This window comes from Pleurodeles waltl, chromosome 3_1 (genome assembly GCF_031143425.1).
Source record: "Pleurodeles waltl isolate 20211129_DDA chromosome 3_1, aPleWal1.hap1.20221129, whole genome shotgun sequence".
Taxonomy (NCBI): Eukaryota; Metazoa; Chordata; class Amphibia; order Caudata; family Salamandridae; genus Pleurodeles; species Pleurodeles waltl.
The window spans coordinates 279,261,578-279,273,776 of NC_090440.1; the positions used below are offsets into that span (position 1 = coordinate 279,261,578).

General features: G+C 42.9%; 1 protein-coding gene across 7 annotated transcripts in view; it reads right to left on the reverse strand.

Annotated features, from left to right (window-relative positions):
* APBA2 (amyloid beta precursor protein binding family A member 2) overlaps positions 1 to 12,199 on the reverse strand; it is a 1,150,852-nt gene that overhangs the window by 757,551 nt on the left and 381,102 nt on the right. For all 7 annotated transcript variants that reach the window (XM_069222387.1, XM_069222383.1, XM_069222388.1 and 4 more), the window contains one exon: positions 1,049 to 1,099. The gene's annotated coding sequence lies outside the window, so the exon portion shown is untranslated. The remainder of the gene's footprint in view (positions 1 to 1,048; positions 1,100 to 12,199) is intronic.

Genomic DNA, 12,199 nt, shown 5'->3' on the forward strand with positions numbered 1-12,199 from the left:
TTCACCAAAAGCATTGATGTGCTTTGTTTATCCTTAGATCCCCTTTTTTAATCTCCTTATAATCAGCACATCTTTCTAGAATGTATCAGAGTAACGTAATAGGGTATCAATAGTATAGCTGCAGTTCTTAATTTATCCCAACCGACGGGAGAATTGCATAGAAAGAATGTAGGGGGACAAGCAAGATATGAAACAGTGAAAGTGAGAAAACAGGGGTGAAAAAGAGAACCCAAGCATGAGATAAAGAGGCAGCAAGTGAAGGAGTGATGGAAGAAAGATGTGGAATAGGACAAGGTGGTCTTAGTATCCACATATCCAGCATTTGGAAGTTCAGTCGCTTACGAAAATCTTTTGGGCCCTTCCATTTATGCTTTTGTTATTATTATTTTTACTTGTTGAACAATATTGATTGCACTAAAATGAATCTGTATCTTTGATGCTCAGAAACGTACAATGGCTAATCTTTAATCAATAACTACGCTGTCATTTTAAAAGTCATTAATGTTGTACAGTGAGTAGCTCAGGAATGTTAATTGCCTATTGGTGTTATGACTTCTTACAGTAAATATTTAGGCGTTACACATTTATTAATCTAAAAAAATACAGGTATTTGTTCAGCATGAACTGTATACTACTATCAGAGTTAATGCATCAAACGAACATTAAATTCTGAAAAAGCAACAGCAAATAATTCTACCCTGATCTGCCTCATTCATAAACATAACTTTCACTTTCCTATGTTTTGTCTCCAACAACTACTTTGAATGTACTTACATTTCTCTGCATCTGTACCATTATGCATACTATCACTGATATAATATTTATCACCCAAACAATCCGGCTCACTCTAAATATAAGATCTATAGAAAATATTTGAAATATTAGTTCTTAATAATTGAACAGGAAGCTCACATGAATGTATCATCAACACATATACATTATGGAGAATGTTGTTCCCATTTCATCGATTAATTAAATGCCTACTAAGCAATTACATGCATGTTACTGACACATCACCACAGCATAAAAACGGGATGTTTGTCCTTACCTTTAAAAAATGGTATGATGTCTTTTTGATCCTTCTAGATGTTTGGAAGTGCTAAAGTAAAACAATAAAACACTTAATAAACATCCTGAAATAGGCACACTTCTTAATGATCTAAATTCGTAATCTTTAGTAATTCAAATATTTTATAGTAGTTTCAAAACCTGTCAAATGCATATCCTAGCAATTCCTTTCACAAAATCATACATTGCATGTTTCAGTTTACAGCCAGTCTGCTGTTACATAGATAATAACATTGATCAAGTGGTACAAAAACAACATAAACCATGACTTATTTAAGCGTGGGAGCTCCAGTAAATTCACTTGGGTAAAACAGGTCTACAGAATGTGTGAAACCAGTCAAAGTGTGATCTTTAAGTTGGAAACCTAAGAGCAACATTTCTTGTGGGCATTCAAGCACAATCAATCTCATGTTGTAACTGTTGATTGCGTTAGGGTTTGGAAGTCCTCTCAGAAGAAAATAATTAACATATATATATATGACATGTGGGATGTCCTAAGCTAGAGTATAGCTCTGAGAAAGTCATTCAAAACGTGGAGCAGTCAGAGAGAATAAAGTCTTAATATGATCTATTAAGAATGAACCCAGATTGACATGAATAGAGAAAAGGTTCCCAAAGGGGACACTGACAAAAGAAACAGCTGGGTTTTGAATCAGTACTTTGATAGGTTGCACATTTTTAAAAAAAAGCTAAACATGTTTATTCTAGCAGCAATTGTGGTTTATAGTGGAGCTCCACCCCATTGTTTGCAACAGGTTCAAACTGGTGGCATCAGACTTAGAAGGAGCTCGGAGTAGGGTTTCCAAGTTGAACTCCAGATTTAGAGTTGGTGGGATCTTAAGATCCCTATAGCTAGATGGTGTGGAGATTCAAGCTGAGACAGGATTTCCTACCTAAATGCAAGGTCTTTCAGCCAGGGAAACAACAGCGTGCTTGCCTTCTCAAATAGACTCATTCCCTCCAAGTCCATCTGTAAGCTACTTCTAAGATGCACACTCAAGTGGATATTAACACCTGGGGGGAGCATGGGCAGACACTGTTGGAGTAGGCTGTGTTTTCTGTGAGCTCCGAGGGGACCTATGCGTATCCAGTACCATCCTACTAAACAATTGACACCCACAGTCCCTAAAACAAAGGGCACCCCTTCCTGCTGCCAGCCGTGTTAACTGGGTCCCCCTCCTGCCAAATGCAGTGTTCTAGGGACCGCTGCACACCACTTATTGATCTGGCCTGGGACAGAGGGGAGCTTTGGACTTGCCTGTGGGCTAGTTCTGTTGCTGCCGCCACCCATGTTGCTTGGGGAGCTGCAACCATGCAGTCTCTGGGCCTCAAGACTGGGACAGTACTTGCTCTGAGGTGAACAAAATTTTGGCTGTGTCTGCGGAGGACTGCTGCGAAGGACCCTAGGATGGCGGGGGTCCCTCATTATCTAGCCGGAGCTGTTGTGACACGCCTGTGGACCAGCACTGTTGCTGCTGGGCCCCCTTTGTTGCCTGCAAGTCCTCAACCATGCAGTGAATCAGGGCCTGTGGAGAGGGACCGCTGAGTGGCCATGCAACAAGTGGCTCGCTGACGTTGCAGGCATGGTAGGCCTTAATGGGATACCTACTAACCTCCTGGCTAACTGATCCTCTTCCATACTGCTGGTGCAACAACAGAGGTAAGGCATGGTGGTGTTGGGCCTTGTCTCAGTTATCTGCAGGCAACCCTGTAGCCTGCAACCTGTCTTTGTGGTGCCTGGGTCCACAGCTAGGAGACGTGTTGATGCCTGTGTAATGTCACTGGGGGGGGCAGGTCCGCTAGGTTTGTGAGTTGATTGCTGGACTTTACCACAGAGGGGAGCATCAGACAACACTCGGCCTGTTGCCTACTGCATTTCACTGCCCTGATTTCCCAGTGCACTTGGATCCTTTGGCCTGTGGTGCAGTGGAGCCTCTGTTCTGTCTGATGAGGTGAGTGAGCATGGTGCATGAAGGGGAGCTGTGCCAACTACGATGCTCTGATCAGTACTGTTCTGTGGCCATCTCCGCTCCGACATACTCAATGCCACTAACGCCCCATGACAGTTATGGGGCACTACATGAAACTAGGGGGAGCAGAAGGGAGCTCATCCCAACTATCACATCCCTCCAACGATGAAGACAATGGATTATCCCACACCATAGGGGCTTCTTCCAGAGTTACATTGGACTCTATTCTCCTTACAATAACTGACACTACGGAGGCCTTGGAACATAAAATGGATACCGTGGTGGTAGACATGAGCCTCCTTCATGATGACCAGAGCAAACTCTCTGAGAGGATTATTTGTACCCTCCAAGATATCAGAGAACGACTTTGAATTCCAGAGTACCAGCAGAGGGGGCAGAGGGTAGAGCTCACAAAACAGCGTGTGAGTGGTTGGCCTACCAGAGCAGAGTGACAGACTGGATATGGTCTCCTTTTCAGGGAACTGGTTGAGAGACAATGTGGCAACAGAGGGACTTTCCAGGGTCTATGAATTATTGATTGTTGTGCTCTTTGGTTAGGACAGGGGGGGCCTTGCCTCTTTATTCTGGGGTGAAGGGTGGGATGTTCTTATGTTTGCTTTGTATGTATGTGTGCTCCCCTCAATGCATTGACAGTGGTTCAAATTCAGTAAACACAGGCTCGGCTTGAAACAAATATAAGAGCCGGCCGTGGGAGGTGGTGGTCCCCATCTATTAATGACTGAAGCAGGGGGGGCCTTTTGAAAATACAAGGCTTGGCCCCATATGGGTTCCCTGGGACGGATCACAGCTTTGGGAGGGGGTCATGCAACCCCCCATTCCCATTCTTTTAATTGGCCTTGCTGCAGGGAGGTGGTGGTCCCTGGGGCCAAACATGGCCCGGGAGGGAGGCCACTCAAACCCATCTCCCTTCTAGAAATTTGCATGGCCCGGGGGAGGTGGCTGTCCAGGGGCCAAAAATGCCCCCCTCTCCCTTAATTGATTTGTCTGGCCCCTGGGGCCGAAATCAGCCTGGGGGCGCAGATCCCCCCTCCTCTTTATACTTTAAAATCCACAAACCAGGACCTGGCCCATTCAAGGAGCGAATTAAAAACAAGCACAAGAGTGTGCACTTGTTTTTGTTTTAATTTTTGTGTGGATTCATGGATCCTCTGCGAATTTGTGGCAATAATTTAAAAAAAACAAAAACAACATTTCTTGGCTTCTGCGGGGTCCTTGTGAGACCCAACCACCATGACTAGAGAGTAAGGGTATTCTTACCCTGCACCCTTCTGTATTTTATTTTTTTCTTGGAACTATGCTGAGTCTGAGTTCCAAGATGGCTACCAAAACTTCCTGGTTGAAGTAGTGGCAGCCAATCAGATCTCAGCATGAAATCTGTCAGATCCACAGAGGATCTGTGTCCCTAGATATCTATATTTATTTTTTCTTTAATAACTCCAAAATTACTAAGGGAGTTAAATCAAATTACAAAAAGAAATCTTTCTGGACCCAAATCTTGCTTTCTGCCAAATTTGGTGTATTTACGTTTAGCAGTTTGGGCTGTAGTCATGTCTAAAATCCCTAAGGCAAATTGCATAGGGAAAAGCATTTTGGGACAAAACATTCTGTGATCCCGCAAGACTCACAGAATTTTGAAAAAAAATGGCAGCTGGGTCTCATTTATTTATTGTAAGCCAGAGGATGTGTTTATAAAGGGGACCTACTTTTCCCCCTCCCTGAGTTTCCAGAGTCCCTGGGAACCCATCCTCGGGGTGGGGGAGTGATGGGGAATACATTTTATGTTGAGGGTGGATGCGTGTACCTCTTCCCCCGAGCCATTAGAGGCCTTGGAGTGTCCACCCCCCCAAAGGACAACTTTATTATTTCAGGGGAAGGAGTCTGTGTAGCCCCCGTCCCCATGCCTCAATAGGCCCCAGGGCTGGCATTCATTTTTATGGGGATGGGAGTCCATCCCAGAACCTCTAAAGCCTGAAGAGCCCACCCAAGGACTGACTCATCACCTATATCCTGGGGTACCCACTCCAGGGACACAGCGGTTTCCCCACCTGCAGCAGCACAGGCAGGGAAACCTGTGTTTGCTCTCTCTTGGTGGGAGCATTTTTAATGCTCCCGCCCAATGGGAGCAGACTTTTCATCTGTTTCCCTGCCCGCACTGAAGCGTGTGTGCCCCCATAGAAATTACACAAAGCCACGGAAGATAGAGTCTCCAAAGCTGAAATCAGCCCAGGGAAAGAGCTGCATTCCCCCCTCCCCAAGCAAGCACTTCAGACTCCAGAGATGGGGTCCCTAGGGCCAAAATCGGTCCAGGTAGGGGCCCCACGTGCCACCCTCCTCCGAACAAGTATGCCATGCCCCTGGTGATGGGAATTAAAGAGTGTCCCTGGGGGACACCTCCCCTTTATTTAAATAAGTGGCCCTGAGAGAAGGGGTCACCTCAGGGCCAGGCCTCATGACCAACTCCCCACTGCGCTAGGCCAGAGGCCATGCGCAGCGTGGGTTTAGCTGTATAGGGGGATATTAGCTGCTGGCCTGGGAGCCAACCTCCCACCTCACGGGAGTTGCATTTATGTATTGCAATTAAGTATTACTTTACATTAAAACACTTTAGAAATTCACTGAAAAGGTTAAAATAACATTATAGTTAGGTCAATGTGTCAGTGATCACATTTGAGATGTCATAAGTAGTGTATGGCGGGAGCACGAGTTATAGTTAGCACTGCCAGCTATAACTGGTGAATTTCTGTGTTTTTTTAAGCTCAATTTGCTGATATTGGAATGATCAATCACTATGCGCTGCCAAGACATTTTTATACATGAATTATACATTTTCATACACAAACATATCACCACTGTTGGATTCCCCTGTCGTGAACTCCCTGACAACCCCAGCATGTAGGTATGTGGTCAGATACACTCTGAGACTCAGACCTGAAGGTTAATGACTGATGGGTCAAGGTGGGGTAACACTTAGCAGGCAGCCAAATGCACAAACATGAAAACATAGATCAAACCCCACAGATAGGCAGCAACACTGCAATGGACCCCGGAGATTGGCCCCAATAAAACACACATGGCCCGAGGGATGCGTGCCTTCCCAAAACACCGTAAAGTTAGATGTCACATGTAGTTAGGTGCACTTAGCCAATCAGGACAAAGCACATGCATTGACCACGTGCCCCTCAGGCTGGACATCTGAACATGTACTCACTGGCCCACTTTGGGTCCATGCCAGGTCAAGGCCCACCTGCATTCCCTATCTGGAATTGTATTTACGATTCAATGACAACTGTTTGCATCTTTTACCAAGGAAGGAATATTTATTATTACTTTTTTGCACCCCAAGAAATGTATAAAACGTGCTTCAATTCGAAGTACAATGAGAGACAGTCCTCAGACCCCAGTTCTGTAACTGCTCTCCCATCTGTAATGTTTGAAACAATCATTTCCCGTTTTGCCAGAAGCCTCTCGCCTTTTGTTTTTTTAAGGTAAATTTCGAGCAACACATTGACAAATTCACCTAACTATAACATTACTTTAGAGAGAGGGAGGGATATATATATATATATATATATATATATATATATATATATATATATATATATATATATATATATGAAACCTACTGGTAGTTACAGTTAGGACCTATTTGCCACAGGTAAAGCATTTTTTGCTTTGCTAATGACTTTGGTGCCACCTGATGAATCTTCATGAAATTTACAAAACTAGTTTGCCACTCACATCAGCTGCTGTCCTGAACGTTTTTTTGTGATTCGTCAAGCAAGGGCTGGGAAAAAGGGGGTCCCAATATGCGTTTTCCCCATGCAATTTCCTGTAGGGAATTTAGACACTACTACAGCCCGAATCGCTGAACGGAATTACACCAACTTTAGTAGAAAGCTAGATCTTGGTCCAGAAAGAGTGCCTTTTGTATTTTGGTGTAAATCAATTCAGTAGATTTGGAGTTATTAAAAAAACAAATATGTATATTTAGAGACACGGAGGATCCTCAAATCCAACAGATCTCAAAATGAAATCGGATTGGCTGCCATCACTTCAACCAGCAGCCCCCCTCCTCTTCACAATTACATGTTGCCCTGGCCCCAGGGAAGTGGTCCCTGGTGCTCTTATCTGGCATGGGGAGGGGGCCAAATGCACCCCTCTCCCCATAATATACAACATATTATGCCCCCAAAACCTGCCCTGCCCAGGGGTTCAAACACAACAACTGCTGGAGACTGTGCTTTTTTTTTTTTTTTCCTCTGGTATCATGGATCCACCATGGGTTCGCTGGACATTTAAAAAAAAAATGCTTTCTGGTCTAGGGGTTCTTGGGGGCCCCACCACCAAGCCTAGGGGTTCAGGTTATTCCTACCATGCCCCTTCTCTTTAACTTTTTTTTTGGGACTCAATTGAGTCAGAGTCCCAATCACATCTCAGTATGAGATCTGTCAGATGCGCGTAGGGTCTACGCCCCTAGATATACAATTTTGTTTCTTCTTTATTTACTCGAAAACTACTGAGTGGATTTACACCAAATCACAGAAGGGCTCTTTATGGACCAAGAGGTTGCTTTCCACCAAATTTGGAGTAATTCCATTAAGCAGTTCGGGCTGTAGTCATGTATAAAATCCCTATAAGAAACTGCATGGGGAAAACAAGTTTTGAGACCTGCACTTTTTCTCAGCCCTGCTTGACAAACCACCCCAAAACATTCTAGAGAGCAGCTGAAGTGGATGGTGTACTAGTTTAAAATATTTCATGAAGATTCATCAAATGGAGTTAAAGGTATTGGCCAAACAAAAAACGCTTTTCCTATGGAAACTAGGTTCTAACTATATATAACAAAGTTGCAGTCGCCACTGTGTAGTTAGTTAGGACCAGATTTGTATAGGAAATGCATTTTTGGTTACCTGTTAACTTTACACTGTTTTAAGAATCATGAGAAGATTTTCCATAAAAAAGGTTCATCACTTTCAGCTTCTTCCTCTAAAGTTTCAGGGGCAATCCATCAAACAGGGGCCAAGAAAAAGGACGGCCCCAAAACATGTTTTTCCCCATGATATTTTCTGTAGGAAAATTGAACAGTGAGAACAGCAAAAACTGCTAAAGGCAACTACCCCAAATTAGGCAGAATGTTAGATCTTTAACTAGTAAGTGTGCTTTTTGTGATTTTGTGAGAATCCGTTTGGCATTTTCTGAGAGATCAGGGTTCAAAATGTATCTATACATATATAAAGATGCAGTAGTACCCTGACTCCAGCAGATCAAAAGATAAGATCTAATTGGCTCCCTCACATCAACAAACTGCCTCTGTCTCATGAAAACATGTTTTTTTAAAACATATAGGGGGGGAAGGTAGGGATACCCTGACTCTCTAGGCCTAGTGATGGAATCTCAGAGGCACCCCCCAGGGAAAATAATTGAATTTATATTTCTTTTAACAGCATTGTGGCAGTACAGAGCATCAGTGGAACCATTACAAAAAGAGCATTTAGTTTTAATTAAAAAACTAGAGGTAGAGTGCCCAGGGGGGATTCACACTTGTGTTATTTTTTTATTATATTGGGAAGGGGTGTGCTTGGGGCTCCATCTCCTAGCCAATAAGGGGCCTCAAGCACACACCCTCCTGGGGGAACCGGCAGGGAATGTGGTGCTCCCTCCCCTTTCCCCCACACCACCCAACATTTAAAAAAGGTGCGGGTGTCCAGGATGGTACCAGGGTGCAATTTGAAGGAGAAAAATGGCTGGAGCCCTCCGGAACCCAGGAAGAGTGCTGGCTGTGGAGCCAGCAGGTGCTATGGGGACCCTTGGCGCTTACCCTACATCTCCAAAAGACAAACTATGGACGTCTTGGGTGGAAATAAATAAAAATAAATGAGCATTCGGAGTCATTTATTACTTATTCACTGCTCCCAGCCAGGAGCCCCACATAATCACCTTTAAGGGCTCATTTAAATTTTTCTCTGTTTTGTGATGCCCCACATTTGCCAGGGACACCACCACTATGTTACAAAATTATTGTAAAGGGACTTCAGGGAGCATAGTGGCCCGCTTATTTAAAAAAAAAAAAAAAAAGTAGGTCTCTTGGGTCATTAAATGAATGCCCCAGAACAGAAATCAATAGTTTTAAAGCATTTATTTAAAGTTGTCTTTAATAAAAATGCTTTATTTTAAATATTTTTGAGAAAATAATCATTAAGCATTGTCATGCGTGCATTTATCAGGATTAAAATATGACTATTGGTGTGATGACTTTTTGCCAAAGCCAATATTTTTCCTTATATAGGTTGATGTGTTGATTCCTTGGAGCAGACAATAAGCCAGCTTTCTAGATTTTGATGTTCTGACTTGTTGAAAAAGCCAGTAGGTTTGTGTTACTTAAAAAGACATCCCTTCATATTGTTACTTTACATTAAAAAGCCACAGAAATTCATTTAAAAAACAAAGGGATTTAATAGTATATTATTATTATAATAATAATATTTTACTTTACATTAACAGAAATTCTGAAATTCACTTAATAAAAACAAAGGGTGATTTGACCTTATATTTAGATAAAAACGTCAGGTGAAATGCAAAGTTTGAACGAAAAAAACAGTATTGTTTTCTGTCTCTATACATGTTCCTTTTTGATTGTTTTCAGCACTCTCAGGTTCATTGAGTTGTTGTTCTTTGCTCAATCAGAGTAACAGTCGAGCAAAGCAATTCATCAATAAACTGAGAAACTACTCTTAAATGACACACCAGGCTACAAACTGTAGGAGAATGGGAGTAAAAAAAAGTAGACTCAAAGAAATTGAGAGGGAATGTAAAGTGATTACTAAATACAGCTAATATTACTATGGATCATAAGGAGATAAGACCACTCAGGAAGTAAAGCAGAGGACACCAGCATGGACTGTTGATGAGAAACCCCTGTAAAGAACTGTGCAAAAATAGATTTGCAGGCAACTGGCCTACTGCATAGAGAACGGAGACTGCTTGATAGTAAAAACTGGAGTCAGGCAAAATGCTTACTTCTTTGTGAAGATAAGCAAAATCATAACACCTAACCTTTGAATAAGGCAGGAAACCTTTCCTGAACGTCTCTCGACTTAACCTGAGGAGAGGTAAAGCTCTCCTATTTAAAATCTAGATTTTCTGCCACAGCATGCCCTATGGCTAGAACCTCCTGTGGCAAGAAATCATGTGGGGTTACCAGCAGCCTTTAACCCTCCCTGCAAAGGTTCAAAAGATAGGAACGAGAGGTAGGCTTGTGAGCAGTGTGGGAAGGTAATATTATGCTAACCTCGAAGGTTTAGGGATGGGCCTCTGGACCTTCAGCAGGTTGGAGGTCTAACAAAGGGTACCAATTCCAAATAGTGCCAGCACACCAAAGGCACACTGCAAACATTTGCGGCAACAAGAGTGGTTTCTTGATGCTCAAAAGGGCTGTTAGGTCTGCACCTTTTTTGATCTTAAACGTCGTGAGCTTTGAAGTTCAGAAAACTCAACGTTTTTTAATAATACATTAGCAAAGTTGTGAGTCACTGAACATTACTACTCGTCACCTCCCTAGTATAATAAGCAGCCACCAAGCTTAGAGATGCAACAAGTTAAAGTAAGGTAAAAAAAGTTAAGTGTAAGAGCTGCCTTAACAACACTGGGAAAGTAGATGCCAAACATGCAGAAAAGTAGTTATCCCTTTCCTTCGACCAATAGCAATTACGGCGTGTTTTAAGTGCTTACTCCAACACTTTTGAGTAAACCTTACATGTGCATTTAGTGTGGTAAATATCACTTTGGTCACAACTTCACAAGGGCAGCTCATCTGCAAAGGCAGAGGAGCATCACCCCCCACAGCATAAGAGCCAGTAGATGAGAAATAAATTAATAGTTTACTTTATTTTCCATCTGCTGGCTCAGCCAGCAATGCAGGGAGAGGTGGGGCTTGGCCATGGTAGGGGATCGGGGAGTGGGAGTAAAGTGCACTCAATGCACATGTGTGTTTGCCCGACCATCTTAGGCCGGCCAAACACACATGCACACTTAGGTTTCTCCAGCACGGCTGTGTTGAACAGCCAGGCTGAAGAAACTGCACATATCCCAGCGCACTGTCTGGAGCTGCTTTCATGCTGGGTTTAGTATGAGAGCAGCGCCAGCATTGCTGGGGAGCCTGTGCTGGTGTCCCAGTGAATGGTGGGACACCCTCAGGAGCAGAGAAGCAAAGCAGCAGGAGGCTGCAGAAACAGCGGAAAGGTAAGTGTTTTTTTGTATTATTTGTTTCCCGTCGTCCCCACCACCCTCCTTTGACATTTGCGGCGGCCGCGGATGCACCTACAATTTTTCAGTTTTACAAATGGTTTCATCATTCCCACTGGCTACCTACTGACCCAACCCAGGAAAGCCTAATTATTACAGCAACAAATCTTCCAACCTTGCCCATATTCTATTCCTTAATTTGGTTAATACTAGAAATAAAACGAGGAAGCAATTGGGATCCACACTCTGCTTTACATGATGTGGTTAAAAATGCTAACAGTAATTTTTCAATAAAAAACTACTGCACAGCATAGAGATGCTTACAAATCAAGCAGAATAACAGAAAAACAAGACTGAAAAAAGTAAAGATTGTTACCCCGTTAGATAATAATTAAATGTGAAATGTAGCCATATGGTAGGAAATTCAAACAATATATAAGAGCGCCACATGCTCGTCACACATAGAAATCATCTTTTTAGTCTGCAAGCCAATAAAAATAAAATCGCGGTGCCAAAATCTAAACTAAATACGACCGATGATGCATGCCTCATCAGGAGGGACTCACTAATCACTAATTACCAATTTACTCCACTGATGAAGCTGTGCTCGAAAATGATGAGCCTACCAACTCTGCAGCACATTTCATAATTTTGATTTAATTAAGCAGTCCACATACTTAACCGACAGCGCAGCCCCACGTAGCGTTTCATATGAAGAAATAAGTCACTACGTTAATATAGTTGCAGTTATGCTGAAAAAGGCCACTACACCGAACCCGCTAAGAGCACAAAGTGTGCAAATGCAACAGTGCAAACAAAAAGACTAACGTAAATTTTAGAACCCATAGCTTGCAGGGGGGAATTGACAACACTTCCCCTTCGCATTTCCATTTCACTGA